Here is a 24082-nt window from a genome sequence, read left to right on the forward strand (position 1 = left end):
GCTCCCCTCTCCAAGGACGCCCATGTGAAGGGCACTAAGGGGGGGCAGGCTGAGCTCCAGAAGCTGGTGACTGCTTTCAGCCACAGATCCCTCCCACTCATTCTCTTGACATCCCAGTCCCTGCACCTCCAGTGTCTTCCTTCCCCCCACTCTGGCCCATCTCCTCACATTAGCCAGTGTTGGGCTGGCAGGGATCATTCAGTGTCTTCAATCGCTTGAAAGGTCTCTGACATGTCACCATCAGTAATGGGCAGAAAGAGCTGCAGGCTTTGGAGCCAGTCAGTTTCCAAGTAGCTGGCAGATTCTAATCACATCACTTTGAATCAGGATTCCATGTGCTCTCTCTCCTTTGCCAGTTTTGAGTTTGCTCCCACTCCTATGTTCTGTCCACACACACACACACACATGCATTCGCACAACCTCTCATACCTACCGCATATCCACACAGCCCCCACACTCATTTTTTCGCACTTGTACATACACTAATACACACTCACAGGCATGCAAACACACACACACAACAGCAGCATCTGGAATAGGCTGCTTCCAAGATGCTCTGGACTGTGAGAGGCACATGGGTTCTAATGTCAAGGGAGGCCCAGTGTTTGTGTGGGCACTGGGGATGGGGAGAGAGGTCTGCATTGTTGTTAGGAAGGGAGCGGAGTACCTAAAGGTCCTTGTGCATTTTCATGTTTCATGGTGCTGTCTTTAAACCACTTCCTCTAACTTCTTTTCACCGCAGCCTTAACAACCATTATCTATATTATATATATAAAAGCCTAAGCGACCATCCGACCAGCCGACCAGCCGACCAGCCAACCGGCCAGTAGCTTTGATGCGCAGTGACCACCAGGGGCAGACGCTCAAGGCAGGAGCTGCCGAGCATCCGCAACTTTGCAGAGTGCCCTCTCATACTCCAGGACCCCTCTAGGGATGTCAGACTGCCAGTTTTGGCCCGATCCCAGCAGGCCAGGCTGAGGGACCCCACCAGTACATGGATGGGCCTCTAGTCTATATATATATAAACTAGTGGCCCGGTGCACGAAATTCGTGCACAGGGAAGGGGGGTTGTCCCTCAGCCCGACCTGCATCCTCTCCAATCTGGGACCCCTGTGGGATCGGGCCTAAATTGGCAGTCAGACAACCTCCTCGCAATCCGGGACTGCTGGCTCCTAACCGCTCACCTGCCTGCCTGCTTGATCGCCCCTAACCACTCTGCCTGCTGGCCTACTTGCCCCCAACTGCACCCTGTGCCTGCCTGCTAACCCCCAACTGGTCCCCTCTGCTGGCCTGCTTGCCCCCAACTGCCCCCCCCTGCCAGCCTGATCACCCCCAACTGCCCTCTCCTCCTGGGCTGATCACCCCTAACCACCTCTGCCTCAGCCCCGCCACCATGGCTTTGTCCAGAAGGATGTCTGGAAGGTCTCATGGTCTAATTAGCATATTACCCTTTTATTAATATAGATAGGATATGACATACCACCATAACTATAACATATCTCCAGTATTACTCTATGAGAATACGTACTTCATGCGATAGGAAGGCATCTAATACATTACATTGTTTATGTTGTAAGTAGTAGGAAATACTGTATTCGTAGCAATAATATACACCCTGTGACTTCCCTTCCTGGGAATTTGGGAATTCCCCATTTGGGAATGGTTCCCCAGTTCTTTGAACGTTTCCTGGGCCCTAATGTATTTTTTTTGTCATTCAGTGTTTATTTACTGTTTATTTATTTACTGTTTATTGCACATGATTTGAGGTCTTTAATTTCTAACCACCAAAGATTCAAAGGACTATTTTTTCTATGAAGTTTAACATTAACATTAGTGAATTCGTGTATTCATTTGTTTTTATTGTAAACATCTGAATTATTCACATTGTCATAGATCCTGAACTCATAAGTGTGGACCATGCACAGGATGGCAGGAAGCCAGGAAGCCACTCTGCAAGCAAACAGATACTCTGCATAAGGAGAAAAGTCATAGCACAACATTTAATGTCCAACCTGAGTCACCTCAGAATGTTATATATATTGACTTCTTAATTCATATAGTATCGGGAACTCAACTGCTTGGTTGGTGATGGGGTTGACCTGGTTTCAGGAGGATTATTCCTGAAATAATTAAGGAAAGGGGGACTCAATCTTTCTTCTTGGTTGCTTGCTCCTCCCCAGCACCTTCATCTTTCTTCTCGTCTTCAGCTTCTTGGGCATCTTCTCCTTCACCTTCACCTCCTTCTTCCTCCTTTGCATCCTGAAATTCTTCCTTGGCACCTTCTTCCTCTTCCTCTCCTTCCTCTTCCTCAGCCACTTCCTTCTCCTTCTCCTCCTCTTCAGCTTCTCGTTCAGAGGGGGGTTCATCCTTAGCTTCCTCGGCTTTTGCAGCCTCAATGGTCTCCTCGACCTCGATCTGCTCCTCCTGGACGTGGCTGGTGTATTAAGAAGGGAAGGAGTGAGCAAACATCAAGTAGGAGCTGGTATGTAAACCACCGTAGGCAGATCAACCAAAGACCTGGGAACTCTGGGGGTAGCCGCTGGCTATGCTTCCCATGCTGGTGAAACTGAGCTGGGTCTCCTCACCTTCCAAGAGTTTCCTGTAAGCTGCAATGTCAATGTCCAAAGCCATCTTCACATTGAGGAGGTCCTGGTATTCTTTTAAATATCGTGCCATTTTACTCTTTGTAGTTCTCAACTCATTTTCTAATTTGTTGATTGTGTCCTGAATAGCACTAACATCGGCATTCTGCTTATCCTCCAGCTCTTGCAGCTGCTTTCCCAGCGCTCCGTTCATGCCCCGGCTTGCTTCCATCTCCAGGGTCTTGGCCTTGAGCAGGCGGCGGCTCTTGGACACCTCGTCCTTGGCAGCATGCACCACATAGGTGTTCTTGGTAGCGCTCTCAGTCAGCACGGTGAAGCGGCTCTTGTACCATTCTTCAGCATTCTGCATGTTCTTGGCAGCCAGCTTCTCGTACTGGGCATGGATGTCCTTGAGCGTGGCGGAGAGGTCGGACTTCGAGAACACGTCCATCTCCACAGAGATCTGAGCATACTGGATCTGCGCCTGGAGCTCAGCGATCTCCTCTTAGTGCACCTTCTTCAGAAAGGAGATTTCGTCCATCAGGCTGTCGATGCACTTTTCCAGCTCAGCACCGGTGAGAGCCGCCTCATCTGCACCTTTGCGTGCCTCCATCAGCCAGCCCTCTGCATCCTCATGGTTCAGCACCTCTTCCTGGTAGCGTGCTTGCAGGTTGCTCCCAGCCCCTTCCGAGCCCTGGTGCCTCCTAACTGCCCACTTCCCTCTCTTCGCCAGGGATGGGGCATGGTGGGGCAGGGCACAGGCATCCCATTTTCATTAAAATGTTCAACCCGGGCCTACTCCAACGGTGTCCGCAGGCAGCCCAGGGGCAGACAGTGATCCCGGAGACCCTGGCCATCCCCGCCTACTCAGGTCCCCTATTGCCGCCCGGACCCCGTTGGGCGGTGTCAGGCGTTGCCTGCCTGGTCTGCATATGCAAATTTACCTTCCATCTTTGTTGGGTTTATTTGCATATCACTCCTGATTGGCTGTGGGTGTAGCGGAGGTACGGTCAATTAGCATCTTTCTCTTTTATTAGTGTAGAAGCCTAAGCAACCATCCAACTGGTAGCTATGACATGCACTGACCACCAGGGGGGCAGATGCTCAATGCAGGAGGTGACTTGGCAGCTGCAGTCCTCAGGTGGTACACCCAGAACCATAGAGGAGAGAGCCCAATTCCAGGGTTCCTCACCCAAAAACTGCCCTCTCGCAATTCAGACCCCTCAAGAGATGTCGGAGAGCCAGTTTTGACCCGATCCCCACAGGCCAGGCTAAGGGACTCCACCTGCCAGAAGGACCCTACTCACTCTGCAGATGCCCTTAGAGCCCCAGTGCCACCCCAGGTGTGGCTGGCTGGCTGGGGAGGGACTGTGGGAGGTTAGCTCCTGGGCATGTCCAGCCCATCTCGCCTAGTCCTGCCCACCAGCCACCTTCTACTTAATTTCCTTTCAATGTGCATGAATTTGTGCACCGGGCCTCTAGTGATAACATAATACATTAAACATTTTTGAAAAGGTGCACTTTTGGAGAAGGGGCTCAGGAGAGAATCTGCTTGGCTGCCTCACTCCCAGAGCCCCGGGCGTATTCCCAGCCTGTTAATAAAACCTGTTTCTGTTCTGGCAGGTGGCGGCAATGACATCTCTCTCATGTAGGATTTGTCAACATTCACTGCTGGTGGTCAAGATAGAACTGGGAAAAGCGCAATTAAGTTTATGTCATGATTGTCATGGGTTAATGATGACCACAGATTCTTGCTTCTCCCATCGAGACATGGAGTCCCTTTCCTTTGAATCTGGGCTGACAGGGACTCTCTGACACAGCAGAAATGTGGCAGGAGTGACCACGTGCCAGTTGCAGATCTAGGCCTTAAAGAGTCTGGAAGGTTCTTCTTTTGCTCTCAGCTTCCCTGAAAGGTGGGCTATGGTGCTGGAGAGACCACATCAAGAGTGAAAGCCACCTGGCTAGCGCCCAAGTGTTCTAATGATCGCAACAGAGGTGCCAGATATCAGTGAGTCAAGCCATTTTGTTTCTGCCCCAGCCAAGCTCCTGCTACATGTAGCCACAAAAGTGACCCCAGTCCCCACCACCTGGACCCCCGTCCCCACCAGCTGTCCCTACTGAGCCCTACCCAGGTTGTAGAATCTTGTGTTTTAAGTTTTTACATTCTGGAGTGATTCGTTACACGACAATAAACAGCTGATATAAACGCCTTCTGGAACTAATGAGGGTCTCCAACTGAAGGATCGGTGTGTATATTGACCTCTGTTCTATGTGACACACCATTGTGACACCTTATATCTAAGCCACTTGTAAATATTTTAGGATATATAGAGATATACAGCGATAGAGATATGTCTTCTATAAATCAGTTATAATTCTTCCTATTATATAGTTGAAGAAACTGAGTTCAAAGACCAACCTAGGGTCCCAAGTCTAGAAAATAATAGAAGCAGCCATTGAATGATGCAGATGAATCTGATTCCACAGCCCGTGTTTCTTCTGAGAGAGCACACTTCCCCTTAATTTTGGTGTGATTCCTTCAGTACCCTGCAGCCTGACAAGATGTCTAACATCTGAACTGAGTGGGAAGTGCTGGATAAAAGAAACTGTCAAGGAAACAAATGCTTCCCAGATCCCTAAGGGAAGCCTCCCAGTGCCTTCGGCCTCTTGGCTGCAGAGCCCTGCAGTGCCTGGGTACTGCTTCTGTCAAGACCAACCACAGCATTTATTTCTAGCTGTGAGCCTGATCTTTTACCAACTATTACACCACCAGTGTGCTGTGGAGCCTCTGCTTCTGCTTTCTTTGTTTGATTTTAATGGAGCATTCCTTGGGTTTTAAATAGTGTGAAGGTAATTAAAATTGATTAAGACCTTTTTTCATCATTTCTCAGTGAAAATAAAAGAAAGGGCTGTAGTATTGTGACAAATTTGTAAGTTATCCATGAACAAAAGCTGAGAGAGAGAGAGAGAGAGAGAGAGAGAGAGAGAGAGAGAGAGAGAGAGAGAGAGAGAAGAAAAAGAAGAAGGAGGAGGAGGAGGAGGAGGAGGAAGAGGAGGAGGAGGAGGAGAAGGCGAGGACAGCTACAGGGGAGAAGGAAAGGAAGAGAGGGAGGAATAAGAGGTGATAAAGAATATGAGCATTGCATTCTGAAAGATGAACCACTGTGCCACTTTCAAGGTGAAAGCCAGCCCTGGCTGGTGTGGTTATAGTGTCGGCCTGTGCACCAGGTTTGATTCCCCATCAACTGGTCAATGTGTCTCTCACATCAATGTGTCTCTCTTTCTTCTCTTTCCCCCTCCCTTCCACTCTCTAAAATAAAATCAATGGAAAAATGATTCTTACTCCTTGGATGAAGATTAAAAAAATAAAAATATTATGCCCTGGTGTGGCTCGGTGGTTGAGCTCGACTCATGAACCAGGAGGTCGCAATTTGATTCCTAGTGGGGATACATGCTTGGGTTGTGGGCTTGATCCCCAGCAGGGGGCCTGCAGAAGGCAGCTGATCAATGGTTCTCTCATTGATGTTTCTATCTCTCCATACTTCTCCCTTCCTCTCTCTCTAAAATCAATAAAAACATATTTTGTTGTAAAAAAGCCAAAATGCTCCTTTAATAACCACCCAGAAAAGCCCTTTGTCTTGTTTTGACTCTCAGCATTCTAGGAGAAGCTTCTGGGACAAAAGTTCTAGCCCCAGAGTCTGGCCCATTTGGTCCACATGCACCTGACCTGCCACTAGATGAGCAGAGGATGTGCAGGCCAAAAAGCCATCATTTTTCATTTTCAGAGAAAATTTGCCTGGTGCACACATGTGCCAGTTTGGGTGGCCTCACAGCCATGACCACTGAGCCTTGCCATCTGCTCCTGGCAGCAGCTTCCTGGTGGACAAAGAAGCTCTCTGCCAGTCAGACTGACCTGGGTTCATATCCTGTCTCCACCACTCACTGTGGCATCTTGAGGAAGGAACTTGGCATCTCTAAATTCCAAGTTTCTAATCTGGGCAGAAACACCCTTCAGTATAGCAGTGTGGTGTGGCTGGCCAGATCTGCTGCAGAACAAAGGGCAGGGACCTGTGACACACTATTCATTGCCCCCAGTATCCATTCTCCCTTCTTACTAGTAAAAGAATCCCCTATGTTTTGCTGAGCATAGGGCCCTGGAATAAAGACTAAATTTCCAGCCACCGCTGGTGCTAGGTGTGGCCACGCAACAAGCTCTACACGATGGAATCTCAGTGGAAGTATCCTTTGGGACCCTGAGGCGATTTCTTAATGGAAGAAGCCCTGCTCTTGTCAGTCCTTTTCTGGCTGGAATGTAGATGTAGTGGCTGAGCCTAAGCTGCCATCCTGAGCCATGAGGGCAGAATCCTAAGGAGGACATAGCAGAGTAACAACAAGAAAGGCTGTATAGCTGATGATCACAGAGGCACCAACTGGCCAGGTTCCTTTAGTTAGAGAGAAACAACCCTTTTCTACTTCCATTATTTTAATATTTTCTGTTATCCACAACTAATCTTTGGCAATACTGGGACGTAACATGTATACTTAAGAATTATGTTTTCCAAGAATGTGATTCCTGATTCCTTAGAATCTGGATCAGTTTGACATGTTTTCTTAGCTGTTCTTTATCTCCTTGAAGCAAGGACTCTGCAGGACCTTCAACCTGTGTGCCTGTTACAGAGGCCAGGGTGTTCCACACTCTTCAACTATCCCAGGAATCCCATGGCTTCTGAGCTGAAAGTTAAATTTAAAATGAAAGACATAACTTTGCCACATCAAATCATAATTATGTTCATTCATTAATAATAAAAATAAAGACTATGTCTAGCATGTTTTAATATGTGTAAGTACTAGGTACCTTATATGGAGCATCTCATGGAATCCTTCTAAAAGACTTGTGATTTGGTGCTGTTAGCATTCCTGTACTGCAGATGAGAAAATTAAGGCTCATCCACCCAGAATGGCTCAGTGGTTGAGCGTCGACCTATGAACCGGAGGTCATGGTTTGATTCCCAGTCAGGGCACATGCCTGGGTTTCGGTTCGGGCCTATCCCCAGTGGGAAGGAGCATGCAGGGGACAGCCAATCAATGATTCTCTCTCATCATTGATGTTTCTATCTCTCTCTCTCTCTCTCTCCGTCTCCCTTCCTCTCCGAAATCAATAAAGATGTATTTTTTTTAAAGAAAATAAAATTAAGGCTTTCACCAACTGCCTTCCCAGAACACCGCCCTGACAACTCAGCCCTTCAGCCGGGCCCTGAGAGCGCCCTGTCCCTGTTTCCCCACATGGTCTGTATCAAAATAAAGGTGAAGGGCAAAACCTCTCTCCTTAGTGCTGCTGTGTGGACAGAGCAGTGCACTCTCTGTGCACTGAGTGCAGCGGGCTGTCACAGAAAACAGGGTATTTTCTTCTGGCGGCTACTTCCTTGATCTCCCACCTCACTGGTAACCTGCCCAGCTGGAGGCAGGATTTGCATTAACCTCTGCTCACACTTGACTGATGATATCTAATTCCAAACCCCATGGCTCTGTCTAGCATTGACAACGCTCTGAACTTCATGTCGGTTCCTGAGATTGGTTCATACTTTCAATCACTTTAAAGGGCCCAACTGCAGGCTCAGGGATAAATTCTATGCTGTTCTCTAAATTTATCACCAACTTAATTTAGAATCTATACTTGTCTGCACCTGAGTTACCTGAACCTCTAGTTAGATGCCATAGTCCAGATCCTGGCTTGGGTTCTGATCTCTGAATCCCATTAAAAAATCCAGCTGCACAAAAATATCGGGTAAGATAAATATTTGACTTCTACCTTATAGACTAAGATGATATGATATTAGACAAAATTGATCAATGTACAGGTTTCCATTCTAAAGTAAAATAAGCTTTTTCTCAAAACAGTGCTAGTAAATAAAACATCTGGCAAGAAAACATTTCTCTTATGCTGAAACCAAAGCACAGACTGAATATGTTGATGATGCCCTAGGTCCGTGGTCGGCAAACTGCAGCTCGTGAGCCACATGCGGCTCTTTGGCCCCTTGAGGGTGGCTCTTCCACAAAATACCACGGCCTGGGCAAGTCTATTTTGAAGAAGTGGCGTCAGAAGAAGTTTAAGTTTAAAAAATTTGGCTCTCAAAAGAAATTTCAATTATTGTACTGTTGATATTTGGCTCTGTTGACTAATGAGTTTGCCGACCACTGCCCTAGGTAATTAATGAGAAAGGCTTCCTGAACATTCACAACTGAGGAGTTAAACGCATTTTGGTGAATGGAAATGAGCGGAATCCCCAGAGGAAGGCTGGCTGCGTAGGGTCTGCCTTCCCTTGTCAGTAGCAGTCACAGGCATCGTCCATCTGTAATAAATGTGCCCAGAGAGCTTGGGCCAGAACAGATGCTACCCTCAAAAAATGAGCAGTCTCAAATCTCGTGTTGGTTGTCCAGAGCAGTATCAGATGCTTGTGCTGTGGAAAGGGAATGTGTGGGCCGCTCTGAAAGTCTCTGTACTCACTTCCTCTGCTGTCATTTGGTGCAAGACACTGCCACTGCCTTCCTAAGGTGATTGTGAGAGCTTCCTAACAGAGCTCCTGCTCCACCCTCACTCTATTATAGTCTCCTCACACAGCACCTGGCACGATCCTTTATGATGTCAGAGCTCATGGCCCTCTTCTGTGCAAAGTTCTGCAATGCCTCTCAATGCACTGCGAGCAGAGGCTAAAGTCCTTGCACTTGTCTGCCAGTCCCTCCGAAGTCTGACCCACATCCCTCTGACCTATCCACTTTCCCTTATTCCTATCCATCCCCACGGTCTCCTTGCAATTCCTCTGCGGCATCAGCCGGGTGAGTTCCTATGTCTGGGATATGACTCCCCCAGGTATTCTCCTAGCTTTTGCTCAGCTGTCAGATTCTTCAACAGGTCCAGCTTGACTCTCTGTAATACTGCAACCTGTCTTCCCCTCCATTTGTGCTGCTCTGTATGATTTTTTAAATTTTATTTTTTTGATTATAGTTTACACTTAATATTATTTTGTATTGGTGCTTAGACAATCATATACTTTATAAAGTGTTCCTCTTGATATTTCCAATACCCACCTAGCACTATACATGTGTGGACCAAAGCGGCTAATCTGACAAGCTCATGGGGAGGCCTGCATGGCAGTCTTGCAAACTCAGAGACCTAAAGTAACCACAAAAGATGGTCTGAAATTAAACTTCAACTAGAAGCAGTTATGGTGGGTAGTTACATCCTAGGCCGGTATCTTCACTGATAAGGTCAACCTTTACCTTAACTGAGCCTGTCTTTTTGCATCTATAGTAACATATCCTTTGAAATGTCTGGGTAACTTGTAACTTCCCTTTTTCTGGACCCCTTGGGGCACAACCTAATGTGCTGGGCGCCAGGACAGATACCACAAATTCCTTCATTATCATGTTAATTGTTCCTGCACTCACTTAAGTATGTGTCTATCATTTTACTTTTTATCCAATTCCAAAGGTTTCCCCACTTTGCTTTCTCCCGCCTCTCTAGTCTATCACCAATGGATTTCATGTAACCTGCCTACATCCCTTTCCTTTGATTGCAATGTATAAATACAGATGTAACCCGCCATTCTCGGAACATTATCTCAATTTGTTGAGGTTCTGCTTCCTGGCATGTGTCGACAGTTTGGCTCAAATAAACTCACTAAACTTCTTTATAGGTTTCAATGGTTTTTTACATTAGCACATGGTTATTACAATAGTAGAGGCCTGGTGCATGACATTCGTGCATTGGAGGTGGGGGGATGGGGTCCCTCAGCCCAGCCTGCACCCTCTCACAGTCCTGGACCCCGTGGGGGATGTCCCTAAGTGGCAGGTGAATATTTATGAAATTAAAATAATGAATAATGAGGACTTCCAGTCAAGATGAAAGAATAGGGAAACACTACTCACCTCCTGCCATGATCACATCAAAATTACAACTAAATTATAGAACAACCACTTTTGAGAACCACCTGAAGATTAGCTCAACAGAATTCCTCTAAGAATAGAAAGAAGCAACTTCAAGACTGGTGGGAGGGGAGGAGATGTGAACAGGCTGATCCCAAGCCCACCTGTGGAGGTTAAGGATTAGGAGGAGGAATGTATCAGCTTCGGAGGTCCCCCAAGGAGCAAGGGGTTTCAACCCCACACTGGCTTCCCAGTCCAGAGCACTAGTTCCAGGAAGAGGAGTCCCCACAATTTCTGTGAAAAATCAGCAGGGATTCTGTTCCGGTAAGACAGAGGGCTGCTGTAGATTCCGGTTTTCTCTTAAAGGGTCAGAGCAAACACTCATTCATAAACACTAGCCCTAAGCTCCAGTAAAGGACCAGCAAAGTACCAGGGATGTACATGGAGGAACTGAATCATTGGCTTCAGGGTGAGGGCTAGAGGGGCAGCTCTCTCCAGGACAGAAGTGCTGTTAGGCACCAATGTCCACTGTTGAGCCCTCCCCACACACAGCCTGGGAGATGCAAGAGGAAGTACTGGAAGGCATCATTATTCCTTTATTGAGACCTCCCACATCCACCTGCAGGTGAAGGCAGGCACCAAATCTGCATCTCCATCAACCTAGTGAACACTGCTCGCTCCACCCTGGTGATTCCCAGACACTGCCCCACCCATTCATATACCAGCCTGAACCAATTTCAGCAGCTTTTCCACACAAGCAGCCAGCCTTGGCCCAGGCTGCAGACATTCCTAAAACCTCCCCAAAATCCACAAAGCCCAGACAAGCAGCAGTTGGCCTCAGCATGCCCAGTGCCTCTTGATAAGCAGCCCCAAGTCCGGCACAGACAGCAGCAGCATCAGATCACAGCATAGCCTCTCCCAGGTGCTTTCAAGCCCAGCACAGGCAGCAACCAACCACAAATCACTTTACAGCTCTTAGCAGGTGGTCCCTGGCCAGGAAAAGAAGCAGCCAGACTTAACCTGCACCAGAGCCCCACCGAAAGTCCCCAGCTTAGCAAAGCCGACTGGCAAGGAGCAGAACAGACCATCAAAGCTCAGAGTACAGCCAGCTGTCCAGTCACGGAAGGGCCTGGTCCCAGAGCCACCTGGCCCCAGGGATGCCTCACAGCCCCGGTGTTTTCACAGTTTCTTTATCACAATTGAGCTGTTTTGCATTCAATAGTGTCTTTCCTCGCTCACCCCAAGTTTGGGAATCCAGTTGGCGTTGAATTGGTGCCAACAAATTGGCGCCAACGACCATCAGTTGACAATATGAATAGGTCAAAATTTAAAACAGGGACTTCTGGTTTCAGCCAAATGGAATAGCCCCATTTCTCCCAAGTCCTCCCTCCTATAACTAAAAAATCCTGGAAAGAGTTGTGACTGCTGAATGGCACATGACTGATTCCTTCATTTCCTCAAAGTCTTGGCTCCAAAATTTCCTATTTAAAATCGCACTACCATCCCTCAATGCCCAACTCAGCTCTACTTTCTCCATAACACATATCACCTTATAACACACTATACCATTCTTTATCAAAATTACGTATTGCTTGTTTCCTCCATTATTTACTAGGTGTACTGGTTAATAATGGCAGATTTTGTAATCAAAGAAAACACGATAATTTCAAGAGAATCATCAAAAGTGCTTTATTCAAAGTGATGTCCATCGCTAGCTACACATTTCCCCCATCTTTCAGGTAATTTGTGGATACCATCCCAATAGAACTTTTCTTGTTTTGAGGCAAACCATTCAGAGACCCAATTTTCCTCTTCTTCATATGTTTTGAATTACTGCTCAGAAAGTGCATGTGCCATTGATTGGAACAAGTGGTAATCTGAAGGAGCAAGGTCTGGTGAATATAGCGGGAGGATTAATACTTCCCAGGCAAGATCTTTTAAAGTGTCTTTAACTGGTTTTGAAGTGTGTGATGGTGCATCATCATGAAGCAAAATTACTTTTCCATGTCTTCTGGAACATTCTGGTCGTTTCACAATCAAAGCGTGGTTCAAATTGATTGTTGTTGGCAGTGATCAGTGTTAATGGTTTTGAAGCATCCATCTTATATAAATACTGCTGTTTGAAATTTTAGCCCTGCTATTTGGCTTCTGTAAATTCTTGCTTGCTAAGACTACCCCCACTTCAGAGAGGCCATTAAACCTTCCCCAGACAAGGTTATCAGTGCTAGTGCCAGGCCAGGCCTCTGGTTGAGGTCTCGAGGCCCCAGCACATACGGGCTCTTTAAGAACTTACAAAAGGGACCGGAAACACCCCATATTTGGGAGACAAAGAAGGTAAAAACATATAAATAGGGAAAATTCCTGCATGTTGGGGCCCAGAATTTGAGAGACATTCTCCTCTGGACCTGCGCGTAATAAATGTAACTCCATCTCTCTAAGTATTGCTTTGTTCTTCTTCAGTTTTCTGTAACAGTTTCACCTGGTTTTAGAACCTTATAATACACCACACCTTCCTGATCCCACCAAACGCAGAGCATTGTCTTCTTTCCAAAGCGATATGGCCTTGCAGTCAATGTTGATGGTTGACCTGGATCAACCCATGATTTTGTGCATTTGGGATTCTCAAAATAAATCCACTTTTTATCACCAGTCACAATTGGATGCAAAAAAAGACTTTCTTTCGTGCCATTGAAGCAACACTTTACTGATTTTTCAGTTTTCCATTTGTCTTTCATTCAGTTGATGTGGCACCCATTTTCCTTCCTTTAAAATCTTTCCCATTACTTATAAATGATCGAAAATTGTTTGCTGAGCAACGTTTAATCTTTCTGCAAGTTGTTTTTGAGTTTGACTCACGTCTTCATCCAATAATGCTTGTAATTGTTGGTCTTCGAACTTTCGGTTGACCTGGACATTCTTTGTCTTTCATATTGAAATCATCACTTTTAAAGCGTTAAACCAACATTCACAAGTATCTTGAGATGGAGCATGTTCACCATAAGCTTCCCGAAGTATACAATAACTTTTTCTTCAAAACAATGAATTAAAACTTCCCGCAAATGCTCTTTTTTTTGGCACAAAATTCGACATTTTTAAGTGTAAAAATGTCTATGATGTTAACACCTTCAGCAAATTTGACATATGAAGTATTGAAGCTTGCTGTCAATACAATAGCATACATATCAAATCAAATATATATCAACATATGTGTAACTCCATCTATTGAAAAAAAAATCTGCATTATTAACTGGTACACCTGGTTGTATGAAAAAATCTAAACTATCTCATTTTTACATTGATTGTTTATATAATACTTTTTGGTAATATAAAGTTAAATCATTGAAATTTAAACATATAGAGAGAGCAATGGTTGCTTGTTCTGTTGGATAAAAATTCATCCCTTAAGTTAATTTCAATGCAAGCATTTTAGATGTAATTTACCTGGCATCATATTATACTATTTTTGCTTTTTAGTTAACACAGCTTTAGCTAACTAAATATTTAGGAAAACTAGTGTATTCTAATTCCAGATCTAGTTATTCTAAGTAAACTAAAGGGCCCAATCCTATCTAATAAAAGAATAATATGCAAATTGACCATCACTCTAAGACACAAGATGGCCGCCCCCAGTGGTCAAAGATGGATGCCCCCATGTGGTCAAAGATGGCCACCCCCAGTGGTCAAAGATGGCTGCCCCCATGTGGTCAAAGATGGCTGCCCCAATGTGGATACAAGATGGCCACCACAACATGGCCTTCAGGGGAGGGCAGTTGTGGGCAGTTAGGGGTGACCAGGCCAGCAGAGGAGGGCAGTTGAAGGTGACCAGGCCAGCAAGGGAGGGAAGTTGGAGGTGACCAGGCTGCAAGGGAGGGCAGTTGGGAGGATCAGGCCTGCAGGGGAGGGCAGTTAGGGGTGACCAGGCCAGCAGAGGAGGGCAGTTGGGGTGACCAGGCTGGCAGAGGAGTGGTTAGGGGGTGATCAGGCTGGCAAGCAGAAGCAGTTAGGGGCAATCGGGCAGAGGCAGGCGAGCAGTTGGGAGCCAGCAGTCCTGGATTGTGAGAGGGATGTCTGACTGCCCGTTTAGGCCCAATCCCACCGGGCCTAAACAGGCAGTCAGACATCCCTCAAGGGGTCCTATATTTGAGAGGGTGCAGGCTGGGCTGAGGGACACCCCCCTCCCCATGCACGAATTTCATGTACCGGGCCTCTAGTAGTTAAAGATAATAGGAAACAGCTTTCCTGTTGCTTACAGATCATGACCTATCCCCTTTGATGGATAAAAATGTAACAATAGCAATAAACACTTAAAACGTTAGTGTATTTCATGACCCATCTACACCTTCTCTCAGGTAGCTTTATATCTTGAACTTGCATGTTGTGCAAATTAGATAAGAGTTCTCACACTTTGGGTGCATGAGCCCCTGGGAAATTTAGGTACATAATAACTGAATATAAAGATTAAAAGGATTTACCACAAAATAAAAATGTTTATACAAAGCAACCAACACCAAAACATCCTAGCAAAGGGTTCATTTTTTAATTATAAAGAATTCGAACAAACATCAGGGGGAATAAGTAGGGTAATAATACAAAGGAATAAAAGACAAAGATGGTCTTCTAACTTATACTTTGAAACCTTAGCTATTGGGGCTGGAGGTTGTGGGGGTGGGGTGGAATGGAGTTTCACGTTCCTACCTCTGCATTGCTTCTGGTCTATTTAAATGTCACTTCTTCAGAACCCCAATGTTAATCCTCATTTTCTAGTATTTTGTCATTTCAGAATTTGTCATCAGACATTTATTTCTTTATTGTCTGTTTCTCACTTTCCATAAAATGGCTAGTTTTGAATCCTATCACCCAGCTCCACTAATTACCAGTTATGGACAGTTTTCTCTACATCCCCATTTATTTCATTCAGATAATTTTGAAGCAAATCCCAGCCATCACACTATTTCATTCACAAACACTTGAGTGAATTTCTAAAAATTAATTCTTTTATTTTTACTGTTATGGCCATTGGCTGAAAAAAGGATCCCCACCCCTGTGGTAAGTGCACAATATTTCTGGGTTAATGAATGACTCTAGTTTGGTTAATTTTATCTACTGCACATCACTCAAATCCTTTCACTTTTTTCTTGCTGTTGATAATCCTCATCCGAGGATATTTTTCCATTGGTTTTTAGGGAGAGTGAAAGAGAGAGAAAGACAGAGAAACATCAATGTGAGAAAAGCACATCGATGTGAGAGAATCAGACCCGGGACCCTTTGGTCTGCAGGCCAACACTCTATCCAAAGTCCAAAATAGCGAACCAGACCCCAGACCTTCAGGGCTGTGGAGGATCTCACTCTGCTTTCCTCCTTTGTTGAGCTGTTGCAGGTACTTTCAGGTGCCTTCTGTCTTCGAGCACAACAGGCTCCCTGGTGTATTCTGTACTTGTTGTTCCTTCACTGGCAGAAACCATTATCATGATTAATCAATTATTAATGCTCTCCTTGCCGGTGTCACCAACCAGTTAAGCTAAGAAGACTCGTAAAACTAAAATGCAGCAGATATAATAAGTTAGAAAATGCATGCCCGACATACTAAATTACCAAGAGGATATACTTTGAAGAGGACTTAAAGGGAAATAAATGCTTATGAAGCAGTCAAGGTACCCATTTCTGTAGATATTCTTTCTACAAATTTCTTCAGAATATTGTTTATCTTGAATGTGTGAGTTTTTAGTGTCTTTCTCACTTTTGATGGGATGGCTAGATTTTGAATCCTATCCCCAGCTTCAACAATTACCAATTATGGACAGTTTTTCTCTACATCCCCCATCTACTTAATTTTCAAGCAAATCCCTGCCATCACACTATTTCATCCACAAATACTTCAAAATACATTTCTAAATGTTAATTCCTTTGTTTTTAAACATACAATTCTATCATATCTAAAATAAATAACTTGTTAAAAGAAAAATTCTAATCAATCTTCAAATAAATTGTCCCAGTCCCATAAATGTTTACCATTTGGTTTGAATCAAGATCCAAAAATGTCCCATGCATTGTAAATCCTTGATAAATCTCTTAAATTCCCTTTATTGAGTAAATGCCCCCCCCCCCGCCTTTTTTGTTGTTGTTGGAGCTGATTTGCTGAAGGGTCGGCTCATTTGTCTCTACTTTTCAGTTATAGTTTATGATTCCTGGTATAAGTCGCTACTCACATTACTGCAATTGCCTTGTTTTCCAGTGTGTTCATTTGAATTAGGATTTAAAGGTTTCTAAAATGTAGCTGCTCATTGGATATATAGTTTTGAGAATTGCATGCTTTAAAATTAATCTTCTAAAAACTGCAAACTATTGACTTGAGTTTGGTCAAAGCTACAAAACAAGGTGCTGAAGGTATGAAGTTTTGAAGCTTGCTGTCAATACAACAAAATAGCATACATATCAAATCACATATATATCAACACTAGGGGCCCGGTGCATGAAATTCGTGCATGGGGGAGGGGTCCCTCAGCCCAGCCTGCCCCCTCTCACATATTGGGAGCCCTCAGGGGATGTCCTACTGATGGCTTAGGCCCACTCCCTGTTGGAGCAGTCTGTCCTCCCTTTGCAGGAGGCAATCAGGCTGATCAGGGAAAGGCGCCAGCCCCATCACCCCACTACTGCAGCCACTGCCAGTCACCGCAGCCACCAAGATATTTTCATCAACATGGACTCCAGTCCCTTCACCATGAAAAAATGACAACTTTCTTTAGGCATTTTCAAGATGTGCCTTTCATAAGATATGACATTTCTTTCTTTATTTTTCTTTTTATCCTCACCTGAGGATATGTTTCCATTGATTTTTTTCCCCTTCTCTCTGATTCCAGGCTCGGCCCCTTCCCAAGCCTACAGCCTCCGCCCCAGGCTGTAGGCTTGGGAAGCGGGCACCCCCGTCCCCCAAGCTTAAAGCCTCCATGGGATGGCTGCTGGGAGTGACCTGGGTGCCGAGGAGGTTCCAGGGACCCAGGTATGTATGCAAATTAACCACCATCTTTATTGGGTTAATTTGCATACTCACTCTGATTGGCTGTGGGCATAGCAGAAGTACGGTCAATTTACATGATTCTCTATTATTAGGAAAGACTAGAGGCCCGGTGCACGAAATTCGTGCACGGGGCGGGGGGGGGGGTGTCCCTCAGCCCAGTTTGCACCCTCTCCAATCTGGGACCCTTCGAGGGATGTCTGACTGCCCATTTAAGATCAGGCCTAAACGGGCAGTCAGACATCCCTATCACAATCCAGGACTGCTGGCTCCCAACTGCTCGCCTGCCTGCCTTCCTGATTGCCCTTAGCCACTCCTGCCTGCCAGCCTGATCACCCCCTAACCACTCCTCTGCCAGCCTGATTGATGCCTAACTGCTCCCCTGCCAGCCTGTTTTCCCCTAACTGCCCTCCCCTGCAGGCCTGGTCACCCCTAACTGCCCTCCCCTGCAGGTCTGGTTCCCCCCAACTTCCCTCCTCTGCCAGCCGGGTCACCCCTAACTGCCCTTCCCTGCAGGTCTGGTCGCCCCAACTTCCCTCCTCTGCCAGCTTGGTCACCCTTAACTGCCCTCCCCTGCTGGCCTGATCGCCCACAACTGCCCTCCCTTGGAGACCTGGTCCCTCCCAACTGCCCTTCCCTGCTGGCCATCTTGTGGTGGCCATCTTGTGTCCACATGGGGGCAGCCATCTTGTGTGTTGGAGTGATGGTCAATCTGCATATTACTCTTTTATTAGATAGGATAGAGGCCTGGTGCACGGGTGGGGGCCAGCTGGTTTGCCCTGAAGGGTGTCCCGGATCAGGGTGGGGGTTCCCCTGGAGCGTGGGGCAGCCTGGGTGAGGGGCCTGTGGTGGTTTGCAGGCTGGCCACGCCCCCTGGCAACCCAAGCAGAGGCTCTGGTATCTGGGGTTTATTTATCTTCTACAATTGAAACTTTGTAGCCTGGAGTGAAGCCAAGCCTTCTGCTTGCTCCATGGCGGCAGCCATTTCTTTTGGGGTTTATGTATCTTCTATAATTGAAACTTTTTAGCCTTAAACAAGGCCTGGGCCAGCCAGGGCTGCAGAAGCTTGGCTTCCTCCATCACCGGGGGCAACCCTAGCCTCCTGCTCTTTCCAGCTCCGTGGCTGCCACCATTTCTGTTTGGTTTTATGTATCTTCTATCATTGAAACTTTGTAGCCTTGAGTGGAGGCCTAGGCCAGCAAGGGCAGGCAGAAAGCTTGGCTTCCTCCGTTGAAACCCAAGCCTCCCTCCTGCTCTCTGTGGTGGTAGCCATCTTGGTTGGGTTTATTTGCATATTCGCTCCTGATAGGCTTGTGGGCGTGGCTTTTGGTATAGCGGAGTGATGGTTAATTTGCATATTACTCTTTTATTAGATAGGATAGATATGTGTAACTCTATCTATTGAAAAAAATCTGCATTACTAACCAGTATACCTGGTAGTATGAAAAAATGTAAACTATCTCATTTTTTATATCGATTGTATATCCACTAGTTCCCATTTTAAGTTCTTCCTGCCTTCAGAGATGGGTTTTTCCTTTAAATTTTACGGTTTCTCCTTCCAAGTAACCTCGCTGCCCGCCCTCCCCCCCTCCCCTGGTACTCTGGACTTTCCTCTCACTGGCACCTTCTGAGCCCTCGGAAGGCGCTTCCTCGTTGCTTTTCTTCCCCCCCACTTCCTGCCTGAGCCAACCGCATGGGGCCGCACCTGCAAGACACGTTTCCATTGGTGACATCTTGGCGGGCCCAGCCGTGGCACTTCGTCCTTTACACCCCGTGACCCACGTCCACTCGCTGCCCTCCTAGTCACCCGGCCTCTGCCTACGGGACGCAGCCCCGCGGGCCTTCCACGAGCAGGCGACCCCCCACCCGCTACCCTCACCCCCGAGGTTGGGGCAACTCTTCCCCACCGCCCCCCTATCCCAACTCTTCCTTCGCTGCCCCAGGAACTTTCCACCACCCCCACCCGTCCCAGGAAGTTCCCGACTCAGGAGCTCCGCCCCAGCCCTGGAAGCCGCTGTCTCCCTGCGGGTCGTGGGAACTCTCTCAGCCTCCCTGGGAAGCCCCCCTCCCCGAGGCCCGTTGGAGCCGGCGCGAGAACTCTTCCTCTCGCCACCGCCACCGCCACCGGGGACTTACTCCTCCCCTCCCCTCGGCTTGGGAAGCCTAGGGCCTTGTGCACTCTCACCATCCTCCAACCCCCAACCCCCGCAAGTACTCCTGCTCCACCGTCCTCAGTATTTAAATTTTCTTCAGGTAGTTTTTTGTATAGAAATAGGGAATTGAGTTGTCCCCTCCAGGCAAGTGGGAGTTGCCTTGCTGTTAATCCTCCGTATTACCCTATGAAAAGGTAAATCTTTTAAGTGCTTGAGGGCGGGGCAGGTGTGCACTTGAATTAGGGCAGCCCCCAGCCCCACCTTCTCAGAGGAAGGTGCCTGGACCACTTCTCTGGTTGCTCTGGTGAGTTCTCGGCACTGAGGCAAGGTGGCCATATTGCTCTTTTTTAGGACAATTCGTACCTACCAGGAGTGTCTCCGACTGTTGGCATCCCTCCTTGTTCTTTAAGGTGAGCTAATTTAAGGAATGTAATTTGTTAGTGTTATTCAAGCATAAAATTTTCTTAGGAATGTGAAATTGAAAAACTTTTGTCCTCAGTACTGTCTCGGCAAACAATATAAACGTGTAGAGGATTATGAAAGCAAAGTGGAAATATTTTAGTTTTATGTGGTGTTTAATTGCATAATTGATTGTTATGAAATGCCTGTTCTTTTATGTTTCCTGCATGTCTTTCTCACCCTAACCGGACTGCCATTTTCTAGAGCAGGGGTGGGGGACCTCCAGCCCACAGGCCTTTCTAAGGCCTGAGAAGTCATTGGTTTGGCCCTCCCAAAGGCATTAGGGATGAGGTAATGTTTGACCAAGTAGAACAGGCTAATTTTTAAGTTGGTGATTTTGTATGCCTTCAAATAATATAAATATCCAAATGGCAGAAAAAAAGGTTCCCCACCCCTGTTCTAGAGGAAGATATTGACCCCCATGTGGCCATAAATTAATTCCTTGCTGGTCTTCAGCCTGCAGTGCCTGGGTGTGGGGTGGGGCCACTGTGACCAACAGAACTGACATAGGCTTCCAATGCAGTTTGAATACAAGTTCTATGCTATGAGAGTATAGAATCATAAGATTTAGTTTGTAGCAAGGGGAAGATCTTTTGGAACTGTAGCATATTTGCGCTGAGGCTTTAAGGATTAGTAGGATTTAGCTAGACAGAAGGTTGGGTGGAATATATTTGGAGAGAATTACCACGTGTGTCAAATCCAAGGGAGCCTGGCACATTTCAGGCACAGGAATAAACGAGATTTTAAAATTAAGGGGTGATACCAGCTAGTGGATAGTGTGTGGCAGGCCAGAGTTGCAAGACCTTAGAAACCCTTAGCCTTGTGGTTTGTTCCAATGTTAGTGGAAAGCCACCGAGACTTTGAATGGGAGAGTGACATAAAGTCACCTTACCATGGAACACTTCAGCTGCCGATTGAGTGATTATGCTTAGAGAAGTTTAAGAAACAGATCCTGGTATGGGATATTGACAGAGGAATTAGAAATACGAGGGCAATGCAAAAAGAAAATGACAATTTGATCATTGAGATCATGAAGGAATTATTTAGCTCATTCTTTGTCATACAATCTGCTGGACTGAAGATAGAACTGTAAAAAGCCTTTACCAGGTATACCAGTTAATCGAATTTTTTTTTCAATAGATGGAGTTACACATATGTTGATATATATGCAATTTGATATGTATACTATTTTGTATTGACAGCAAGCTTCAAAACTTCATATGTCAAATTTGCTGAAGTGTTAACATCATAGATATTTTTACGCTTAAAAATGTCGAATTTCGTGCCAAAAGAAGAGCATTTTCGGGAAGTTTTATTTCATTACTTTATTTTGAAAAAAAAAGTGCTGCTGAAAGTTATCATATACTTCGGGAAGCTTATGGTGAACGTGCTCCATCTCAAGATACTTGTGAATGCTGGTTTAAATGCTTTAAAAGTGATGATTTCGATGTGAAAGACAAAGAACATCCAGGTCAACCGATAAAGTTTGAAGACCAATAATTACAAGCATTATTGAATGAAGATGCGTGTCAAACTCAAAAACAGCTTGCAGGAAGATTAAACTCCTGTTGCTCAGCAAACAATTTCCAATCGTTTATCAGCAATTGGGTCTCTGAATGGTTTGCCTCAAAACAAGAAAAGTTCTATTGGGACGGTATCCACAAATTACCTGAAAGATGGGGGAAATGTGTAGCTAGCGATGGACATTACTTTGAATAAAGCACTTTTGATGTGTTGTTTTTTTTTTATTACAAAATCTGCATTATTAACCGGTACACCTGGGTACCTCTGGAGCCGTGAGCAAATGGTCCAGGTACACCAAGGCCATTGATGCTCACATCCTTTCCTAGAGATCCATGAGAAATCAACTCATTAGCTCACCACAAATGAACGGAGCCCATGTTGTGCACTCCACATTGTCTGGCTGCAGTGTATGAACCAGACCAAACTCCTGCCTCATAAAGCCTGCATTCCAGACACTATATAGCAGATGAGCAAGAATATACTGAATGTGACGAGCACCTGCTGCAGATGCTTTGGGTGCTGCACCCACCCTCACCATTTGTTACAAACACAGGGCTTCTTATCTCAGGCCAGTGGATGGAGGGTTCTCTCTGGCCACAGAGTCTAATTAGCCCTTCAGGACAGGGCCAAAAGTGCTGGTGAAATAATGCCCAGAAGTGACCCTCGGCCAAAGAGGGAGCAGGAGTTAGTGTAGTTGCCTCTCAGTTCCAAATCCACTCTTTGTCACCTGAGATGTCTAACCATATTCTCTTTGTCAACTGGAGACTGCTAAACTTTATTAGTAGAAGACGCTGGGGGTGGGGAGCCTAGAGGAGGAAGGGTTTCTCCTGGTTCTGGTGTACTCTCCTCCATTTGCTCCTCTGGGGTAGCAGCTAGCATTGCAGGGGCACTCGCGTGCCCCCCACCCTACCTCCAGGAGTCCCAGCAGCACCATCTCATAAGTAGCCCCCCAGAGAGTTCTTGGTAAGGCACACCCTGAGGACAACTCCCCCAGCCTTCTAGAGGGTAGATTCCCCGGGAGTCCTGACTGAACATACGCCGTTTTGTGGTTACATCAACATCTCCCATTTATTTATATATATATAAAAAGAAGTTCCATCATTTTGACCTACAGTGTTTGCTCTAAGTTAGCTCGGGAACTAGTTGGCGAGCAGAGCGGATGAATATGAGGAAGACACTTGTTCAGTCGCCGTTTATAAGCCATTTTGGGTTGTGCTTCATTCGCTCTCTTTCGTTTGTGTTGTTAGTTTGAACACTTTTTGCTCTTCATTATGGCTCCTAAGCATAAGGCAGATTCTTCTGATGGCAGTGGTACAAAAAGGAAAGCCATCATAATGGAAGTGAAAGTAGACATAAGAAGCTCAGAAAAGGGCAAAACACCTACGAACATCAGCCAGTTGCTTAGCCTAAGTCGCACGGCTGTCTCGAAGATCATCGGCTGTCTCAACGATCATCGTATACTTGAACATGTGAAAGGATCTGCTCCTATGAAATCAACTGTGATTACAAAGTAGTGGTCTCATTATTGAGATGGAAAGATTATTAGTGCTTTGGCTGGATGACCAGCATCAACGGTGTATCCCAGTTAGCCTGATGTTGATTCAGGAGAAGGCTGAAAGATTGAGGCCTTGAAAAAAGAAAAAGGGGAAGGGAGTGAAAGTGAAGAGTTTGTGGCTAGTAAAGGTTGGTTTACGAGTTTTAAGGCTCGTGCTAATTTGCATAATCTTAAAGTGCAAGGAGAAGCTGCTAGTGGTGATGCAAAAGCAGCAGGTGATTTTCCTAGTGCGTTGGCTGAGATAATTGAGGGGGGGGGGTGAGGTTATTGTGATAAACAAGTGTTTAATGTGGATAAGACAGGCTTGTTCTGGAAGCATATGCCTACACATATGTTCATTGCCAAGGAGGAGAAGACAGTATCAGGCTATAAAGCCAGCAAGGAGAGACTGACTTTGCTACTTGGGGCTAATGCTGCTGGTGACTTCAAGCTGAAACAGCAGTTAATTGAAGAGAAAGACACACCAAACCCAGAGCCCAGGAGATTTACAAGCAAGGAATTAGCAGGGGCCTTTGCCATGATAGAGGATGCCTTGGCAAGGTTTGAGGCTCAAGACCCCAACATTGACAGGTACACTAAGGTTGTCAGAAGTGTCATGGATAGCCTGCAGTGTTACAAGGAAATTTGGAAGAACAAGAAGAAGGTATCCTTCCAGACTAGCTTCGAACGTTATTTTAAGAAGGTAGAGAGGCCTGCAACAGATCCTGTACCCTCTACCTCACATGCCTCTCCAGACTCAACCTGCCCCAGTATCTCCAATACTTTCTGCAGGTTCTGCCTCTCCAGACTCAACCTGCCCCAGTATCTCCAATACTTTCTGCAGGTTCTGCCTCTCCAGACTCAACCTGCCCCAGTATCTCCAGCACCTTCTTGC

At 46.0% G+C, this 24082-nt stretch overlaps 1 pseudogene across 1 annotated transcript; it reads right to left on the reverse strand.

Annotated features, from left to right (window-relative positions):
• Positions 1-1953: 1953 nt before the first annotated feature.
• On the reverse strand, positions 1954-23088 carry LOC308233515 (neurofilament light polypeptide-like; annotated as a pseudogene). Its single transcript has 2 exons — positions 23038-23088; positions 1954-3306 (listed from the first exon to the last, which is right to left on the reverse strand). The product of its transcript is annotated as a neurofilament light polypeptide-like (transcript).
• Between the last annotated feature and the right edge of the window lie 994 nt (positions 23089-24082).

The sequence above is a fragment of the Plecotus auritus genome (genome assembly GCF_963455305.1).
Source record: "Plecotus auritus genome assembly, chromosome: 9".
Taxonomy (NCBI): Eukaryota; Metazoa; Chordata; class Mammalia; order Chiroptera; family Vespertilionidae; genus Plecotus; species Plecotus auritus.